The following is a 17,585-nucleotide window of genomic DNA, read 5'->3' as shown; positions in this document are numbered from 1 at the left end:
TGGTTTGTTTGTTTTGCAAAAAGGTGAATATCATCTACAATAGGATTTATTTTGACTGTAAAACCTGTATAATTAACTTACTTTCATAAAATATATAATTTATACGGAGACAATTACACATTTAACAATTATAATTTATTTAACAATTGAATTATACATTATAGTGATCTGCGATTACAATATTTATTTAATTATTGTACGATTGATCTAATGAAAAAATGGATCATGTGACGTGAAATATACAATACGAGATTTTGAATCTTGCAGATCTACTTTGTATTTAACATAGAGGTCGTTGAAATCAGTAGTGTTTGAAATTGTCGGTGTTACAGATTCCTGACGAATCGAAGTCTCATAAGATTTTAGTTGATTTATCCTATAACTCGACAGTCATATCTGCACCTAAATTTGTCGTACGAGCAGTAGGTAAGGTAGATTACAAATTTATGATCGTTCTCGTCGTATTGTCCAGATGGCGCAATGTGATATAAACTGTGACAGGTGTAGGTAATAATATTTTCTATTTTATCGACAATTTTCATATTATTTAAATTATTAAATTAATTTAACATTTATTATTCCTTACTAGGGAATAATCAATTGATAACATTCTAAGAATGAACACAATTGTACAATCAAGTATGATTTAATTTTTAATTTAATAATTTCAACGTAAAAATATTTGAATTAAAAATATTAAATGCTAAATTAAATTATAAGTATGAGTTTACAATTTTGGAATCAATTTATTTATGTATACAAACCTCCGCAAAACCATAAACGAGGTGTCAGCACAAACGAGGTATCAACCATACCGTATTGGTAATTTTGAAAACAATTTGAAGAATGTGTTTCCATATTTGTAATTTTTTACGAAACGTGACATTTTTCAATGGAAATAATTTTATTAAAATTGTTCGTAAATTGAGACTTCGCTAAATTGATTCGGAAAATCTATGATTAATTCAGACTCCACGTATTTGTTTCGAGTTGCTTCGCTAGATGGCGATGCGTGTACAAAATTTAACTTTAATTTTTTGCGAGTAAAGCTATATTTCTTAGTAAGTGCGTAGCCAGGGGGTGACATGTGGGGAACTTGACTCCCTCTAGCTAGTGGTCGACGACCAGCTAACATAATAAATAATAAATTTGTTTTTCTTTTTAATTTAATTCTAATTTTTAAAATTAAATTTTAATTTTTCTTTGTAATTATACAGTCTCTATATAATGTACTTGACTTCTTTTTTATTCTTTCTATCTCAAAATCTATTCTACATATATGTACAGTAATAAATAGACTGCGGATATTTATGTAAAGTAAGAATGATTATCATCGTTTGCAACAAACACGCGACAAATAGAAATTTCTTTTTTTTTTATATAATGTATCGAGTTGAAAACAATACGTAGGTGTTTTCAAAATTCTTTTAATTCATAGACGTTTATACGTAATAATACAAAATAATACATAGATGTTCTCAATTTTTTAAAAATATTTTCATTGTTTTACACGATCTAATAATAAAGTTGTGACAATTTTAATAATCATTGTTTGCACTCTACTCTTTTGTTAGACAAACATATCATTGAGCGTATTATCAATAGAAAACATTTACGGTTTCTCTATGGTATAACAATACTAACTGTTTCACCAATGTTTCCTCTTTTTCAGCTTTTGCTGGGTTCCTGATGCTATCTGAAAAAGACGTCATGTAAGTAAACAGGAGTCATTATTACCTTTTGCTAACGACGACATGTGCGTTCAATTGATAATTTACTTGAGTTTCGGTTTATTTAAATAATTAGTTTGAACTAGAGATCGAAGATGTGAGCCTAATGATCTCTATGTGTGTTCTTGACTGTACACGCACAGTTTACTACACTTCTGAGTGTAGCCGAGCGTAACAGTTCGCCAGTGGGAGAACCTATAAATTCGTGTAAACCACGGGGAACTTCTGTTGTTTCAGCGGAATTTGGAAAAATATATTGCCCTATCGACACTGGAATTACAATGCTCAGCTCTCATAATGGATCACGTAATAATCGAACCCATTAGAACTTCTCGAGCTTTTGACACTTGAATGTGCACAAGCGTCATACTTTTTTCAGGCTCATAAACTTGGGATCGAAATGATACGGTAGATGTACTGGTTGTGGCCACGATAAGGATTTATATGAATTTCAACGTAAATATTCTTAAAAGTCTTGTATCATGTAAGAAATGTACAAGTTTAATAGATTACCTAACACCATTAGTTTCAATATCTAACTTGTAATAGGGTAACAGAATGATTAAAAAACTATTACAATACAAAACTAATAGAATATGCACCTTAAAAATTTCATACTACACGTATCATAAATTTCTAATAAGGAAGGACATAAGTGATAATAATAACGTAAAAGTAGTTTGATTTTAAGTACTCTAAATAAATTTTTCCTGCGTTATTCTTTTATGTTTTTCTTGTTCCTTTCATTTTTCCAATTTCCTTCTTTTTCCTTTCACTTTTTTTCGTCATTGCTTCTGCATTCTCCTGTTTTATCTTTTTTGCTATTAATTTTATTTACATCGCATTTCGCGGAAACTATGGTAACACCCATTTAAACGGAATAATATTTTCAAAATTGAATCGAATCTCTTGAAAATTTATGATTGGTTAGAACGATAAGAAAATTAAAAAATGATATGATTTCAACCTTTTTATCCGATTAAATTTTCAACATGCATTCAAGTTACGGAAATCTATAAAACGCATTGTTTAAATTTTTGTTATAGGATCAGGTAAAAAGTTGAAAAACAGCACTTTTCATATATTTTTTTTTCCTTCGAACTAATTGCAGTTTTTGAGAAATTTTTTTATTCGTTGTCCAGTGAGGACCAAGTTCTAGCCAGGTTAACATCTTAAAACAATTCAAGCCATTTGGTGTAACTGTTAAAAAGTTATTTCGTTTAAAAAAGTGTCAACATACCTTTCGGAAGAACTGTAAGTCCTTGTAAATCGTAAATAACAAGAGTTATCAAAAAATAGTTGAAATAATGTTCATATTTGTAGAGAGGACATTTAGACGTTTCGAAAACACTACTTAAGTGTGTAATAAAGTATTACAATAAAGTATGTATTATTATTATAATTACGTCTTTTAATAAAAACCCAACACTTTTATATAGTTATATTACAAATATACATTTAAATCTGCTTGCTTAATACGTTCCACCAATGGTCCATGCTTACATGTTTATTTAATGCGCTAAAAAATAGTTTGTTACAAATTTAGAACTGAAGAATTCATTTCCACCATAAGAATGGGTCATAATAAGTTTTTTTTATTATTATGTATACGATAATGAATAATTACATATAATACATCAAGTTTTAGTAAAATATCAAATGGCCAGTGTGAAGAGTCAAGTAAAAACAGCTCGGCACGAAGAGTGTTAAATACATTCGGATTATTTCAATATCCAATGTAAATACCTTTTTCTACAGTGATATTTACTCCAGCTTCTCTCGTGGCTTGCCGAGAAATTAACGTTAAATTAAACGCATAGTTTTCAAAATGGTATGAGTTTCTCGAACAGTAATTGCATATGGCTTTCTTGTGCTCTCCAGTTTCCTGTAATTATTATGATCATTTCTACATCTTCATCTCATAATGTTCGCAATTTCCGGCATATTATGAGCATCTTTAATTTTAAGACGGCGTTCGCTTTCAATTCCATTTCATTGTTCCCTGGAAACTATATTACAATTACTGCTACGCTAAAAGTATCTTCCGACCATTTCTACGTCTATTTCTGTTAGCATGTTCGCAGTTTTCACAATATTTCCAGTATCTTTTCTGAGATATTGTTTTTTGTTTTTAAATTATTCTCTGCAAACTCTTTTATTATTAACACTACACTGGAAGTATTTCGATTCATCGCAATTTAAGACTTAAATTTATTGAATTGCAGAAATACAAACCAGTCATTTTTATACTTTACCCCTCTTTGAACCAAGAGTATTTAAATCATGCACTTCATTGTTCAATTTTGAGCAATTTAATAAAATAGTATAATTGTGAAAATGGTCCGCCATCCGAGGATTAAATATTCCTACCTCAGATACAATATTTTTCTGCTGAAAAAATATTTTTACCACTGATGTTAACCTTTTTCTTTATTTTTCTTCAAACAAGCACATCGAAACAAAAATACATTTTTTAACAATTTAAAAAAAAAGAATCATGCATTTAAAGGATAAATTTATTTTGTTACAACTGGAACATAAGTTTTTACACTTGTCACTGAAGGGAGACTTTAAACTGGTATTTACATGTTTTTGCGTTTTATGAGTTTTGAGAAACTACTGTAATTTTGTCGCAGTCGTTTTCTCGGTCGGAAAACATTTTCTGGCATCGATAAGTTGAAAGTTGTGTCGATACGTATTTCTAGGTCTCGAAAAGCGTTTAAATTTTGCTACAAGGTTGCAAACTTTTCAGACACACCATGGTCCCATCACGATATTACTGGTTCAAGGATACACGATACCATAATTTCTCCCTAATTCGCTCTCAGATTGTGCACAAAAATAGACAATTTGGGAAGAGGAGATACGATTATTCGAACCTTACAGCTTGTTTTTATAGTTACCGATTGTCAACAACTATAAAAACGAGACGCAAAGCTCGTCATATCTCCTCTTGCAAAGTTGTCCAATTTTGTGCGCAATCTGAGCGTGAATTAGGGAGAAATTACTGTACTTCATTAACCCGAGAAAGATAACCTACGTCGCAGAGGCGCCTGCGAAGACTGTTGATTTTTGTTAATTTTTCATAGAGGTCTAGTGATTTAAGTTTAAAATTACTTAAAATATAAAAAAATATAATATAAATGCATTTTATTTTTACAATAATGCCAAACCTTTAAAATGACTAGATTAACTTAAATAAATATCCATTGTTAGTATAAAATTGACGCCTTAGAAAAGCATGCGCCTCTGAAGCGTATGGTTATCTTTTACGTACGTTGTCATATGGTTATCTTTCTAGGGTTAAGGATTTTCATTGGAGGCAGTATAGTAATTTTATGTACATATTATAATATTGAGATCAACAAGTATATGGATCATTTTTTTAATTCTAATTTAAAAACTTCTACGAACTTTATTATATATTTAACAATTTTCCAAGTCATAACAACATAACGTTATAAAAATCGTACGTTCTTCCTTCATAAATGGAATTAATTGCAAGTATAATTAACAACAATGGAAGAATAGAAAATAGCTAGAAATAAAATATAAATGAAATACAAAAATGGCCGAGAGTTTCCTCACAGCTCTGCAAATATAAATTGCAAGGATGAGTCATTTAACTGTCTCACCTTAACTTTTCTTCGTTACTACATGTTGTATAAAAAAATGTCTGCAACAACAGTTGTTTTGTATAAAGAGGAACATACACGACGACAATTAATTCTTTGCCTTTTTCCTTCTTTCCTTTTTTAACGAAATATGACGGTCGCTTTACAAGATTTGAAACACTTACACATGTTTCACTCGCATTGTTTAATTGATTATAAGAACAATACTCGCACTGATTGTAACGAACAACGTTATGAACATTTCTGACATAAAAAATCAACTGGAGAATATCTCGATTAACGTTAATTTCTGAACCCTTGCATCTTAATAGCAAAACATTAATGGTTATCGTATATGTATGCTTCTCTTTATATCAGTTTACAAGAAGAATTAAGGTGAAAGAATTGAATGACTCACCCTGCATATTCCAAATAAATTCGTCCCATCGTTTTTGAAATCTCTTCCTGTATCAGGTATGTTTCTTTACTTTCCTCCTGCTCCTCTTCCCTGCACTCCGATCCCAACTTTTTCTCTTTTTTAAAACAATTCGAATCGTCGAGCACCGTTTGGTATCCGGTTCAAATTAATCACCTAATGTTCATTTGACAGCTGACAATCCGAATAGACAATTCCCACTGGATAGTCTCAGATCTTACAGATCCCAAGAGTAATTAATAATGAATCAATTAATTCGACACGTGCAGGATATTTGCTATAATGTTCCACGAGAATTAGTAATATTTGTGGTATTTCGACAATGGAAGCTAAATTAAAAAATTGTATGCAGTAGATGTCACGAACTGAAGCACTTAGATCGTTCAATATTATTGAGTTTGATCGTGAGCGCTAAAATTTACCGTAGCATTTTTGACCGAACAAGCTTGAACATCGCATTCGAATGTTAAATTATAATTCCATAGAATAGTATGTACAGGGTAGGTCACCACTATATCTAGATTTACCTAATTATTATTACGCGTAGCGAAAAATATTCGAGATAAAATTTAATAGTTTCGAGAGGGGCACATTCTGATGATATGAACTAGATTTCTTGTACGTCATTATCACGATGCATCATGATATTTTTTACAAAAAAAGTATTAACTTGTTATCAATAATAATTAGACTGCAGATTTTATGCATTTATTACAAAAATAAGCGGCTGTCACTTCAGAGAGGATATAAAGTAAAAGAATTTAATGATATCGACTTGCTATAATTATTAAAGAAAGGAAAAATTTTATGAAAGATTTTTGATTTCTGCGGCAGGTGCAGACAGTTTTTATTTTGCATAAAGATCCGCAGTCCAATTGTTATGATATTTTTATTTCATTTATTTGTTCAGCCTCACGGCTACGAATTGGACTTGGATTCCATGAATTCCAGTAATCGATAATTTATTATTAAAAATGTTGTTATAATATAATCTTTCATTTTATAAATTTTGTTTAACACAGACTCCATACGTCTTCTCTGCTTTTATAACGAAGTTATTGCGACTGAATAATACATCGTAATTAACATTTTCGTATAAGAATTTTGATTGTAAATATAATAGTTATTGCTAATGGTATTTCAATGTCAAAGTGTTATCATAGTCCACGGTTTATCGCAGTATGAAATGTGGTGGTTAACTTCTAGAAATCTTCATCTAGATTATTCCGAAGTAAGTAGCCCTTACAGAGCACACTTCTCGGTGTGAGGAATTCTTGTGAATGAGATCGTAATTGCTACATTGTAACTTTAAGAAAATTTCGATGGTTTAACACTCTATTCTAAAGTTTTGAAGTAGACGTTTATTTCCGACCGGGCAATAAACATTCATCTCGCTGACTCAGAGCTTGCTAACTGTACTTATCCAAGAAATATGAAAGTCCGATGTACAATGAAAGTGAACAAAATGGTTGCGGTTGGTTTAATAGAACTTCTAAATCCTCAATGCACTGTACGAAATGATCTGTTCGTGATTCCAATCCTAATAACATTAACAAATTTCCTTAATTTTGTACATTTTGAAGACGCTTTTATTAATAAAACCTGAACTTATCACATTAACATTTAATAATTAAAAATTTTACTAATAAAAGAGTTATCCAGTTTCTCTGACATTCTTCAGATCTACAGACACTTATAAAATGGTACATAGTTTTGTAATTGTTAACATATCCCGTTTTAAACTGTGCTCGAACTCCTTCACGAGCTACTGTACATTATTACACATTTCATTCGAAAAATTTATTGGCAATATTACTCGAACAAAATTTTATTCGGAGAATTTATTCGAGATATTATTCAAAGAATTTATTCGACATGTTATTCGAATTAAATTTCATGTCCAATTATAAAAAGGTTATTCTCTGTTTTAAAAGGTGCGCGAATACTTTTTTTACCCGCTGTGCGTTCGGAAAATGAAATAAAAAAAAAAATCGATTTGTAGAGGGTTCCAGACCAGAATCCCCCTTGATACACGTTCAAGTTCGTGACCTCTAGTTAGTGGCCGAAACACGGAACAAGCTCCGAATTGCTTTGAAGTTCTCGGGCGGTCCGGTGCAGTTGCGCGACTAATTGCGTGCCGGCCGGTATGCACATAGAAATCGGAACCGTAAAAATTGAATTTAAAAGCCCGTGGTCCCCTGTTTATGTTTGATGTGCCGTCGCGCAATGTACCTTCGAAAGATCGATTCAGAGAAATGGAGCTCATTTGCCTGACCGCGAGCTGTGGCGGCACTCGGCTCGCACTTCTCGTCCGCTGGTGCAAATAAATTAACAACGTTCACTGGGAACCAGCGGGACGCATCATTCAAACTTGCCCACATACGAGCCAACCGTATCTGTGACGCGTTGTTTGACGGCGCATCAATCTTACGCGCTGTACTGCGAAGCGTTGTGGCTCCGCAGGGCTAACAAGAAGAAACGCCGCATCTGGAAATCGGTTTTTGGTAAAGATTATTATCTACAGTTAGTCATAAAATTGAGCGTGCACTTAAGTTGGCAATGGTGATTAGCGGGGAAATAAACAAGAAGGAACGTTTTTAAAAGTAAAAACACGATACATGTATGCTTTATTCGGATATTTCGACAGTTAAGTCTTGGAAAAACTTTTCTTAAAAATGAACTATTTATCTATATTTCACGTACAGTTAAGCGTACAGTTAATTAAGTATTGAAAAAGCTGAGTTTCGCGGAACTTGTTATGTATTTTTTCAATCTAGAATATGTTCAGCCGTCTCTAGGTCACGTTATTGCGTTGCTATGCAACCGTCGGTCGTCATTTGTCACTGTTTATTAATAAAAGTTAGTACCGTGTCTTCGAAAAGATCAGAGACCGATATTTTTGTAGGAAAAATTCCAGTAAAATTGTACCGTCAAGGCAAATCGTTAAGACAAGTTGGTCAAATAATAGGAAAAACACATCCTACGGTACAGAACATTATTAATAATTATAAATACAGTGGAACCCTTTGTAATGAAGTAGGACGTGGGGAAGAAAATATTAATGAGTGAAGCCGATGAGCGGTAAATTCAAATTTATCTCAAAACCAGTGCTCCAAAATTAACAAAGGACGTGTCTTCAAGAATTAGACAAATCATCTCTACGGAAATTGTCCGCAGAGTCCTACGTGATAAAGGGCATTACGGTAGAATAGCGAGGAAGAAACCTTATGTTTCCAAGGTGAACCGTTGCAAGCATTTGGAATTCGCAAAACAATACGTTAATTGCGATGAAGGTTTTTGGTATAATTTCATATTCTCGGATGAAGTTCAAATTAACTTATTTCATTGTTTCGCGTAAATCGAACGAGAGGTTCAACAAGAATAACACGATTTCAACACTGAAGCATGGCGAGAGTTTGATCATGTTACAGGGTTGTATGCAGCCAACGGAGTTGGTAACATTGAATTTATTGAAACTACTATGGATAAGTTTAAATATCTCGATATTTAAAAAAAAATTTGAAGTCTTCAGCCGCAAAATTGCAAATGTCACCGGTGTACTATTTCCAGCAGGACAATGATCCGAAGCAGTCGTCGTATGCTGTCAAGGAATGGTTACTCTACAAACATTCCAAAATCATTGTAGATTTAGCAGTTATGTCAGATGCAAAAGTTAAGATTCAGGAATATGGCAGAATATTCCAAGTTTAATAACAAAAAAAACTGGTCGAGTCGATGCCTAGGCGTTTAAAAGTTATTGATGCGAACGGTTACGCAACAAAATATTATAATTATGTTTAAGTTCGTTATTTTCGTATAATATAATATCTGTACGCTCAATTTTGTGACGACGAAATAAGAGTATTTTTACGTTTAGCGTTAAATCTAGATAAATAGTCCATTTTATTAAATTTTCTTTTAATGAATTACCTATTTAAATATCTAAATAAAGTATATATTGTGCTTTTACTTTTGAAAATGTCCGTTTGTGTTTATTTTCCCGCTAATCATCATTGCCAATTTAAGTGTACGCTCAATTTTGTGAGTAACTGTACACTCGCTACTCAGTAAGGTAAAAGTACCTGTTATGAAACACTCAGTTGCGATCGTGACTTCTTCTTGAAACAGTAGCAAAAATAATACAATAGACAATAGAAGTGCATATGAAAGTGAATATGAAAATATATATATATATATATATATATATATATATAGAATATGAAGAAATTTTAGTCATATTTTTGAACATTGTTCTTTATAAATCAACTCATTCAAATACTGTCATGTAACATCCAGTTGCAAAAATAAATATTGATTCGGATACGGGTGTTTCTAAGCAAGAACGCACTGTTCCATATTGTGTACTTCAATTGTTTATTGTTTATTCCGATTTATGGAATAGTTGGCACCCGTGTTCAGGTCTCGCGGGCCGTAAGAACTTCAGAACTTGTTCCCTCTTGTCTAACCACTGTCCAACGTAAAGGAAGGAGAAAAGCACTAAAAGTAAGGAGAGTCGCGTCGCGTTGCTCTCGGTGGCTCCTACCTCTTTTCTCCTTTTTTTGCTGATAAACAAAAGGGGGCGACTAGTTTCGAAGTTCTTACGGCCCACAAGCCCTGCCCGTGTTTCATATTCAATGTCCCTATTATGGAACGGGTATTTCAAATGCGCGTTCCAAAATAGGGACATTGAATATGGAACCATGGGGATATGGTACGAAAACGAAGTTTCATAATAGGTACATGTTCGTACTTTACTAGTTTACTCGTGTTATTTTTTATTCATACTAAATGAATATTTGAAAGTTCATTATATTATGTAGAAACATCAATCGATCGAACAGTAGTATAAATATTCAACAATAACACTTTTTCACATTATCAATTGATTTTAACGTGTAATATGTTGAATATCATTATTCATCAATAAAATATCATGTTTTTAATGAAGAGATTGAAATTATGATATACTTATAGGAGTAATTGTTTATAAAATTTCAATATTATTATTCAATTAATTAATATCTAAAACTTTATTGTTTGATTAAAATATATAATGTTAATATATAGCAGTTATTGATAAAATAATTGTATTAATATTATACAAATAAATTAAATTATCAGCAAAAGAAGAATTAGGGTCTTGGAATGATATTATTATTTATGTTGTAGTTCTCTCTTGATATAGTTAAAATTTATGAAAATTAAAATTCAATTTATTTCATATCTAACGCTATAGTAGCTGTAAAGTAATGAAATGCTCCTTTACTGTTTATCATGAGCAGGTAGATAAATAAATTAGAAATTCACTTATGGAACTTTCTTGTATATGTCTCGAAGAATGTAAAAATGATACGAATCACCATTTCATTATTTTTACTTACAAGAGGAAGTACAATATTTATAAACTGCCCTCTGCAATAATTCGAGAAGAACATTTAGCTAAATTTATTAGAGCCATGGATAATATATTATTTCAATTAATTAATTTTGTTCAATCTGTTTACATAAACAAATTTGGCATTAACCCCTAATTGGTATTCTATTTCTATTTTATTTTTTAATATAACTTTAATTTCCCATGTTTTGATTATTTTATACACTAGCTAAGAATAAAATACAATGGATCGTTTATTTTACACTTTAGTCATTTTAGTGAAAATAGTCGTACCAGTTAGGGGTTGATAATACATGATTCTACACGAAGTCCGTGATATCGATGAAATTTTCAGCATGTGTATAAGTTATCGAGATCCGTAAAATGCATTTTTCAAATTTTCATTGCAAGCTCAGATAAAAAAGTTAAAAAACGTGAGTTTTATTTTATCTTGTTTCGCCATTTCAAGTAAAATTGAAGTTTTCCAGAAAAAATTCGTAAACATCTAGTAAACTAGTCTCTCTAATATCTCAAAAAAAAAGATACAAGTCATCTAGTCCAATTTTGAAAAAGTTATTCCGTTCTCAGCGATGTGTGATTTTATGTATTTATGGCAAAATGAAGTAGTTGGCATTGAAAATAGTAGAAAGAATAAAAGAAGTGAAAAATATCAAAATGCAGTACTTTTAATCTATTAAAACAATTCAAGTAAGAGTGAACTTGCTATACAGTTTCTATTTCTTGTAATTTTTATTTTGCATAAAAATCCGCAGTCTCGCGATCAACTTCACGAGTTGCTGTACATATTCAACGAACACATTAAAGAAATTAGCTGTTAGAATAGAGAAGTTGATTACTGTAACTTGTAATATTCGGAGAATGTAACAGGAAAATATCGGATTGGTCGATGTCATTCGATTTTACGACATCTATGGTCGCGCTTCCGTGTAGTTTTTATCTCGTCCGGAGATAATTGTTCCATTTCCAAGGTCCGTATACAAGCAAAATAAAGTAATATCCGTTGTGTTTTGCAATTTGATCTGACACGGTTGTGAACGGAGTTCTGCGAAAATTCCACTCCGTCGATAGGATCGAACAAAAGGTTTACGTAGCGTGTTCTTTGATTCGTTCGAGTTCAGCAATTCCAAAATAAAACCGCGTGGAACATTTTCATCGTGATTTTCGTGTGTCTTGTCTCGCTGTCCGCATTGCGTCGCACTGCTTTCACGCCGGCGCCTTGCGCCATCTTGCTCTACTACCGCTACCGATTCGGCTTTCTTCATCCCCCCTCCCTCTTCCATCAATTTCTCATGTACTTTGATTTCAACGAATACTCGCATCCAAATGTGTCCCCTCCTCCGTGCAATTAAAATGTTAGTTAACACGTCGAGTAAACACGAACCGGCGCGAGGTCCCGGATAACCGGATTAATTTATTTAATAAAACTGAAACCGAACGATCTTAATTGACGTATTCTCTCAATTTTCTCGCATCTCCGGGGTCAGAATGAAAATTTTCTCGCTCGTTGTCCTGCACCAACCGCGTTCTTGCAAATTCAAGAAATAATTTATAATAGCGGATGCAAATGCCTATTAAAAAAGGTTTCATTTTCACGCATAACGTGTTTCAATTTAAAACCGAAAAATCGGTTTTCATTGCTTGCAATTGCTTTATTGCTTGTCCCTGCTATAAATCTAGCTTCTGATCTTTTATAACCAGGATTTTCTGCTACGAAAGAAAAATGCCTCCAATCAGTCTCGTAAGCCCTAGCCATACCATTGTCTTCATAGCTACAATGATCAGCACCTTTCGACTGTAATAACTTCTTAGAAAAGAAAGAAAATTAATATTTATTTGAATATTTAAATGTTGACGACTCGAGAGCAGAATTTTATGTCGACTTCAATGAATGAAATAATTTTCCTATTTAACAGGTTATTACCGGAAATATTCTTCACGAGTCTAAAAATAATGTAAAGGATTTTTCTGTAAGAAGTTTACATTTTTGGGGGTTTTGATTGTTTATAAACGGGATGTTTAGGAACAGGAAACAATCTTTTCTAATTTATTCCTTAATAGCTGCAATATGTCAGACTCGTCTTCTTAGCAAATAATTCATCGCATAATTCTTATTTTGTATGAAAATCCGCGCTCTAGCCGTAATTATCGAATTTGTGTAATCAGCAGCAGCAGTGATATACACCATACTTTATTTATGATTTGCACTGAATTGTATTTAAAAGACACTTAATATTTGTTTCACATTTTAATGCGCTAAAGATTTCTAGTAATAATCTCTCTCTCTCTCTCTCTCTCTCTCTCTCTCTCTCTGTCTGCCTGTGTGTGTGCGTGTGTTAAGTATGAACTCTATTCCGTTCTTTTTAATCTCAATAAAGTTCTGATTTATTTGTCATAGAATTTAAACATTTAAATAATTGTAGACACACAATAAATATAAATTGTCTTCTTATAACTTCTAATTATTGTAACTATGACGAAAAATATATGGCAATACCTTCGTTATACCTTCGTTACCGAGGTACTGTTGAGAGTGTGCGTATATAAAAATCTCTGATAACATGCACACCGGTTGCAATATGTGATAAAAATACATGGTATTAAAACTGCTAAGTACTTGCATCGTCTTTTTTATATATGTAAAACTTTATATCTGTAAAACTTTACCAGCATATTCTACAAGTAAAAATAAAATAAAAGTATTCCCTATGGACATAGATTTTTTAAATGGCTTGCGAGAAAGTTGCGATAAAAATACAAACTGATAACGGGACTGCTTTCTTGATCGATACCAACGATAGCGACTTCTTTCGCTCGAAGCATAGTAAACATTAACGTTTATGGAAACATACGAACTAGATAACGGCAACATGATCGTACGCTGCGTCGACGAAACACCAGTCCGTTATCATTTTCTATTTTTATTATATCTTTTTAATACTGCATTTAAAAGTCAAGTGTTATATAACATTTTTTTCTTATCTGTACTTATAGAATACTTGTAGAACTGGGACACGCTCTATGCAGTAAACGCTTTTTTTGCTTAATTTTGGTCAAAGAAACTTGAATATGCAAACCAAATAAGTACCATAAAACATTAGAATCACAGAAACACTCAAGATTTCATTAAAAAATACAGTAAAATGCTGAAGATGATTGTTTTCGCTTGAAATTAATAAGGAACGCTTGTTTTCAGATTAAACTTTTTTTTATTGTATTGTAGATTAACCATCCAAATATTTACATATAAGCTAATGTGCTCGAATGAGCCCATATCATGGACTCCTATAGTACCATGATGAGGAGATTTTTACATAAGAGTCCACCTAGGCCTCATTGAGGTCCGATGGCCATAGTTTTTTCAGTCGGGTTGATGAAGTAATGCCTGAGTGAGCGAGTTGGGATGAGAGCCGAGTTTGTCATGATGGTTGACGCTTCTGTCATGTATTATTTTATTTATGTAGGGAATACTCAAATCTTCATGAAGGATATCATTAGAGACGTATCACGGAGCAATGGTTAAGGCACGAAGAATATTTGACTGGATTCTTTGCACGATCTTTAAGTTGGACTTGGAGACAACCCCACAGCTGTATTCCACAGCTAGCTGTGATTTTCTCTCGTAGTTATGTGTGCCGATTTAGTCTCATTATCCCTGATTTTCCATTTGACGAACCATGATTGAAATAGATTTAGGTGCATTTGCAGTTTATAGGATGCAATTTCTGGATCTTCATGGCATGAGAGGATTGCTGTGTCGTCAGCAAATGTTCCTGTTACTGTGTCACAGTAGACTAAATAAACTTGAATAGGCAAGTGTCGCTGACAGTTTCTTTTACAATAAACGAGCAACAAATTTCAGAGCACAGTTGTTGTTGATGCACTCAATACATTTGAGACACGTCCATGAAATACATACAAAATCGATGTACCAAAGTAAAGATCATTTTACTTTCCCGATACATTCTACTTCCAATTTGCTCAAATATCTGGATGTAAACTGCGCAGTGTGACAAACTCATGTTCGATTGCATTCTATGAAAATGTGAAACGTAATTGGTTCAGGTGTGATCAAGAGGGATTTTGGAGCACTCGGTATGATTTATAGACATCCTCATTAAAACTTCTGAACGGGTACACGTTGCCAATCTACACTATTGGCGCTCTTCCGACTCCTTTCGGCGAAATGCGAATTCTTCGTCACGTCGACACGGTAACCGTCTAAGTTGTGACACGTCTCGCTAAACTTCTGCACGCGACGAAAAACACTTCTTGATCCTAAAACACCTTTTGGAAGTATTAGCATAATCACTAACTGATCTTCACGGTTTTCTCATACAACTTGTGGCGGTGACGGAATATTCAGCTCGCGCGGCGTAATTATTTGCTTAAGAGGAGGATCACACTTGGATGTGTCGAAAGCTGTTTTGACAAGCGTGTTTTCACGAAATTTCGGTAGTAAACTCTCAGAAGTATGGAAAGTGCGGATAGTGAATACGTGGGCTGCTTTACGCTTTGCTACGTTACGTCAAATCGCCAGGCTGTTCGAACTTCGTTAATTATAGTGAGTTACGATGATTTTGAACCCGGATGACTTTTTTAATAATCGAATAAGGAATATTCCAAGATAAACAGATGTCTTACCTAGCAGTATAAGACGAATTAATACTTTTGCGATGGGAATCGTAGTCCTATGTCATTTCAAACTCTTCAGTTAAATGTGAGAAACCTAGCATTTATTCAATAAAATTTTAATCAAAGAATTTATTCAAAATGTTATTCCAATAAAATTCTATTCGAAGTATTTTTTGAATAAAATTTTATTGGAATAATTTACTCCAAATATTAGTCGAATAAAATTGTATTCAAAGAATATTTTTCAAATAACATTTGATTCGTAAAATTTCTTTGAAATATTTATCGAATAAAATTTTATTCGAATAATGTTGAAAGTCGTGAAAAATAGCAATTTTCATTATCTGTACTTTTTTGTAGTTCATAGCAATGTTAACCAATTTCAATCAATTGCAAAAATTCAAGTAGCTTGGTTCAACGATAAAAAAGTTATTCCAACTTAAATGAAGCCCGAATATTATAACGAATATTACATAACGTTGCTCACTGCACATTCAAGGACTCGAGAAACGAAGAATTGCTATAGCAACATTTATCTTCGAATGTATTCGTTTGCTATCTCCTGAATGAGTTACGAAAGAGGGAGAGAATGAGAAACGTTGAGAGGAAAATTAGGTACGAAGAAAGTGTATTTAGGATAGATACGAAGCACGTTTCGATACTCCGTGTCCAGCTCTAAGTGATGAAGGCAAAAAACGATAGTTAACTGAGCACATGGTATTGTTCTAATTTCAAGTGTAGTGCACTTAAACCGGCATTCCGACTGTTGAAATTGCAGTTTTTATTCAACCGCCTGTATTTTTAATAAAAGTACCATAACTTTGTAGCAAATTTTTCACGTGATACACGAAGACGGAGCACGGAGATAATTCTGTCCATTTATGAAAAGCGCTCCTTTCTTTTCCGAAAATGTTCAGTGTCCAAATCTATCTGGTTTTTCAAATTCTTCATTTATTTTTATTATATATTTTTATTTTTTTATTTTTATCATACGTTTTTATTTATTTTTATTATATATTTTTATTTATTTATTTAATTTGATATATCTTTCTATCCTTTGTTAGCTTAGAAATTAAAAACGGTAATGGACGGGTGGTAAAAAAGGAATTGAAATTATTATTATTGACGATAGATCTTAACATTGTTTTTTGTAAGAATTGCTCACGATAGAATTCAAAATTTATATTTTTGATAGAATATTATGTAAAGAATTGTTTATATCGAAAAGAGTGTACATTATAATTAAAAATCCCTACGTGTTTCCCGAAATAATACAATTTTGTATGGTTATGGTGAAAATTTCGAGCGAATAGGTCAAAATCTGTTCGAGTTATGTTTCAGGTCAGTTTATAAAACGTAACTTTGAGATATTAAACGTTTCAAATTATACGTAGCAATATTCCATGCAAATTTTTTATCTGAAGTTTTTACTTATTACTTATGAAATAACAATAACTTATATAATATAAATAAAAGGAGCCCTATCCCTGCTATAAAACTTACTGAAAATTAAAGCATAATTTATGCCAACAAAATTTGCATTTTTGGAAAATTGTAGAGTAGCATTACCTCTTGAACCTAGCTTTACAAAATACGTGGAACGAAATTACAAGTGCTATAATCATTAATAATTTTTGAGAAAGGCTTCGAAAATGCATTGAAACAGGAGAAAATTTTGAATGCTCCTTAATATTTTTTTCTTAATTTTCCGATTAATATGTTTGTTAAACTGGTTAGATATCTAGAATATTAAATTGAAGTGTCCTTATTTTCAAAGC

General features: G+C 32.3%; 2 protein-coding genes across 2 annotated transcripts in view; both read left to right on the top strand.

Moving 5' to 3' along the window:
- Nca (neurocalcin homolog) overlaps nucleotides 1-17,585 on the top strand; it is a 510,394-nt gene that overhangs the window by 105,384 nt on the left and 387,425 nt on the right. The gene's annotated exons all lie outside the window — the stretch shown is intronic.
- Nucleotides 1-17,585, top strand: part of LOC117222608 (neuronal calcium sensor 2) — a 414,719-nt gene that overhangs the window by 33,247 nt on the left and 363,887 nt on the right. Inside the window, exon 2 of the mRNA XM_033474847.2 lies at nucleotides 1,673-1,712. The gene's annotated coding sequence lies outside the window, so the exon portion shown is untranslated. The remainder of the gene's footprint in view (nucleotides 1-1,672; nucleotides 1,713-17,585) is intronic.

The sequence above is a fragment of the Megalopta genalis genome, chromosome 1, assembly GCF_051020955.1.
Source record: "Megalopta genalis isolate 19385.01 chromosome 1, iyMegGena1_principal, whole genome shotgun sequence".
Lineage (NCBI taxonomy): Eukaryota > Metazoa > Arthropoda > Insecta > Hymenoptera > Halictidae > Megalopta > Megalopta genalis.
This window is presented reverse-complemented; position numbering and strand designations above follow the sequence as displayed.